The 3,969-nt window shown below is 60.6% G+C and overlaps 1 protein-coding gene across 2 annotated transcripts in view; it reads right to left on the bottom strand.

Annotated features, from left to right (window-relative positions):
• Positions 1–2,046, bottom strand: part of TNFAIP8L1 (TNF alpha induced protein 8 like 1) — a 12,119-nt gene extending 10,073 nt beyond the window's left edge. Inside the window, exon 1 of one of the 2 annotated variants that reach the window (XM_006104826.3) lies at positions 1,956–2,046. The gene's annotated coding sequence lies outside the window, so the exon portion shown is untranslated. Of the gene's footprint in view, positions 1–769; positions 833–1,955 lie in introns of those variants that run through there. The other variant, XM_014447102.2, reaches the window with a different exon arrangement.
• Positions 2,047–3,969: the final 1,923 nt, after the last annotated feature.

The raw sequence follows: 3,969 nt of genomic DNA, 5'->3' as shown, positions 1-3,969 counted from the left end.
TGGCTCACAGTAGGTGCTCAGAATCTGTTTGTTGAATGAATACACGACCTCTCAGAGGGTCATAGAGATCTCATTCCTGGGCCCCGCTGTTCAGCCTGGGAAACTGAGACCCAGAGACAGAGTTATCCCACGGTTACATGGTAGCACAGCAGCAGCCTCTCTGGAGGGGGGCTCCCCCAGGTGGACGCTCCCAACCACCACCACCGCACTGGACGTAAGGGGAAACTGAGGCCTGGAGGACAAGGCCTTAGAAGATCTCAAGGACTCAGCCTGTGGTCCCTCCATGGAAGCTCAGGAGGGTGGGATTCCAGGGGAGGTCATCTCAGGGAGGGGTGTAGGGCATCCCAAAGAAGGTGTGTGTGTATGCTGTGGAGCTGGGCCTCGTCCTGCCAGCTCTCGGCTCCCAGCTCTCGGTGTTTATCACACCTGGAGCTGAAGCCAGACCAGCATGAGTTATTAGTCAGCATCTGCCTCTAAGTGTGGCTGTTTCCATGCCAACAGCTGGTTTTTCCTGGGCACCGTCTTGTGGCCCCATTTGACAGACAGAGACGCTGAGGCCTCCTACATCCACCTCATTAGACCACCAAGCAGCCAACAGGCCCCTCACCTGCCCAGGCCTCAGACACACCCAGGGCTACACGGCAGGAGGCAGCAGGAGGGGACACCATGGGGCCTCAAATCTGCACCTGCCTAATTTCTTCTCTTAGGGACCTCCTGCCTGCTCCCCATCAGAATGGGATTCAAGACCCCCACGGGCCCGGGCACTCACCTGCCGCCGGTGTCCCAGGCCACGGAGCCTGCCAAGTGCGAGAAGCACAGCCCAGGTGTTTGTGTGGCCCGGGCTGCAGCTCTTTGTTATGGTTTCCATAGGTACCACGTCCCTGGGCCGGCCCTCCTCCACCCCTCCCAGCTGCCCAGCCCTTGGCCCAGCCCATCCAGGCAACTTGTTATGTTTTAAAATTGACATTGTGGGCCTGGCATGGTGGTGGGGGAAACGGCGTGTACATAGGCCCTGAGGCAAGACGATGCCTGGGTGTGAAGGTGGAGGCTGTGTGCCTGGGCAGCTAGGGAGAGGGAAAGTGGGAGGATGTGAGGGCCGGGAGAAATGCCTCTCTGTTCCATTGTGGAGGGGGAAACTGAGGCCCAGAGAAGGGAAGGGAAGGGAAGGGAAGTGCCTGAGGACATGAAGGAGACTCACATTCCTGCATTTAACCCTGGAGGCAGCACTCAGCCCCAGGAGTCACGTTCCTGCCATTATTCAGACAGGAAACAGGCTGGGAGAACCAAGTCATCTGTGAGTGGCAGAGTGGGAAGCAGGTTTGTCAGATCCCAAGGTCTGAACTCCCCAACCACTGGCACAACTGCTCTCGCCCATCTGCAGCCCCTCAGGGCCTTCACCGCCTCCAGCTGGGCTCAGACTACTCGGGAGGTAACCATGGAGACCCGTGTACACCTGGGGCTGCCCCTGCTCCCGGAGGGCCCCAGGATACAGGAGGCCGTGAAGCCGGCAGATCTGGGTCAGCTCACCTGCCAATTACCTCAGCGGGTGACCGTCCCAGTTCACAGCTGGCAAAACTGAGGCCAAGGCTTCAGGCCACCGGGGAGCTCCTAGGGGGCGGGTGTGGGCCTGGGCCTGGCTCTCCCAGCAGCCTGGAATCTGGCCCCAGCACCTGGCGCCAGGTGCAAGGAGTAGAGTCCATCAGAGTCCCCATGGGGGTGGGGGGGGGGGCTCTCTATGCCCGTGGGGGCAGTTCAGACCCACTGTGCCTTCCCCTAACCCTGCAGCAGAAGAGGGTCCGAGACCGAGGGAGAGGGAGAGGGAGAGGGAGAGGAGAGGGAGACCCAGGCAGGAGTACAGGCGGACGGGGCAGCGAGCTTTGCAGGGGCACAACGTGGCGGGAGAGACGGAGGGCGGCCAGGCAGCCCCGGGAATGCGCCCGGCATCGCGCTCTCACCTGCTCTTCGGGGCCCGTCGTGGATCCGACAGCCGGGATCCGGTCCCGCCGCCTCCGAGGGCCGATGCGCCCGCCGCGGAACTCGCGCTGGTTAACCCAGCGGGTGGGGCGGGAAGCTCTAGCCCTCGGGTCGCCGGGCCCCTCGCCGGGCCCCGCCCCCGGCCTGCCCCCGCCCTCTCGGAGGGGGTTGGGCCAAGGGCATGGGCTCAGCCAATAGCAGTGCGGGCGGCGTACGAAAAAGCCAATGGAAGCAGGTCACCGCCGCGGGGGGCGGGACTAGGGGCGGGGCCAGGCGGCTGGGGGGATTCCTCCGGAATCTCGAAACCGGCCGGATGCTGGGGGCGCCCCGGACCGGGGCCGTCGGAAGAGAGGGGAGGAAGGGGACAGAGTCAGAAACAAAGAGACCCGGGGGGAGAGGAAGGCTCAGAGCCAAAGAGAAAAACATCAACCGTGCAGTTCTGGACAGGACCCTTGCTCCCTACGGGACTCAGTTTACCCACCTGGGTAACAAGAATTTGGGTAGAAGCTTGTTTCTTAAAATACAACCAGGGAACCCTTTACATCGGAATCACCTGGGAGCCCCTTAAAAATGCAGATTCCAGTACCCGAGGCGGGCTGACCCTGACCCAGGGCTGAAGATCCATCGTCCCGGGTTGCTCATAAACTCTCCGGTGAGGTTTGGGCAGTGGCGGGGTGGACAGGCCCTGGAGATCCCACCAAGGGACCCCAGAGCCAGCCTCAACTTCCCTGGGAAGGAGCCTCCTGGCCGCCAGCAGGTGGGGCGGCAGGGCCAGCTGGGCATCCCCTCCACCCGCCCCCCATCCCCCGCGAGGATGCAGCTGTGAGTCCTGGGAACTGGGCCCTGGAGCGGCTCCCAGCTCCCTTGCTCCTGTTTCCTCTCTGCAGCCCCAACCCAGGGCCCAGTTGCAGCTGGAGCCAGGGGCGGCCGGACAGGCCCGATAACAAATGTTTGTTGAGTGCCTAGCCCTGTCCTGCACGGTGGGGGGGGTGGGGGTGGGGGGGGGGACAGGGAACTATGGCACAGACCGCCTGAGGCCCAAATAAATGAAATGTTTCTTTATTCCGCTTTGGAGGGGGAAACTGAGGCCCAGAGAGGGGAAGTGAACTGCCCGAGGACACGCAGGCACCAGTGGCAGGGACGCGATTTCAAACCTAGGCCTGCCTGTCCTACCTCTTCTCACCCCCGGCTAGGTCCCCCTCTCTCTCTAGGCCAGGCTGTCTCATCCTCGGCACTCCTGACATTTGGGGCGGTAATTCCTGGGGGCGGGGGCTGGGGGGGCACCATGTGCACTGTGGAGTGTTGAGCAGCATCTCTGGCCTCCACCACTCAGTGCCAAGGTAGCCCCTTCCCCCCAAATTGTGACAAACAAAAATGTCTTCAGTCATTGCCAAGCGTTCGTTCCCTGGGGGTCAGATTGGCCCCTGGTTAAGACCTAAATCCATCTCTTCATGTCCCTGAGCCCCAAATTACGAAATGGATCAGGGTAGCTAGTGGGGGTCACAGAGGCAGAGGGAGCCATTTTAGCACCTCCTCAACCCACAGCAGGTTGTTCCGATGAGCGCTGCTGGGCATGAGCAGGTGTGGAGTGTGACTGAGGTGGGTTCAGTCCCAGCGTTGTCAATATCTGCCTCCAAGCGTTCATCTCTCCGAGCCTCCATTTTCCACATCTGTGACATGAGGGTATAAAGCCTACAAGGCCACAAATAAGATAATGAATAAAAAATGCAGGTTCTGCCCTGGCTGGTTTGGCTCAGTGGATAGAGCGACGGCCTGCAGACTGAAGGGTCCTGGGTTCAATTCTGGTCAAGGGCACGTGACTGGGTTTTGAGCTCGATCCCCAGTAGGGGGCGTGCAGGAGGCAGCCAATCAATGGTTCTCTCTCATCATTGATGTTTCTATCTCCCCCTCTCCCTTCCTCTCTGAAATCAATAAAAAAAATTTTTTTTAATGCAGATTCTGCCGGGCTAGTGTGGCTCAGTGGTTGAGAGTTGA

This window comes from Myotis lucifugus, unplaced genomic scaffold (genome assembly GCF_000147115.1).
Source record: "Myotis lucifugus unplaced genomic scaffold, Myoluc2.0 scaffold_612, whole genome shotgun sequence".
NCBI classification, from domain to species: Eukaryota; Metazoa; Chordata; class Mammalia; order Chiroptera; family Vespertilionidae; genus Myotis; species Myotis lucifugus.
The sequence above is the reverse complement of the archived record's forward strand: the minus strand, read 5'-3'. Positions and strand labels throughout refer to the sequence as shown.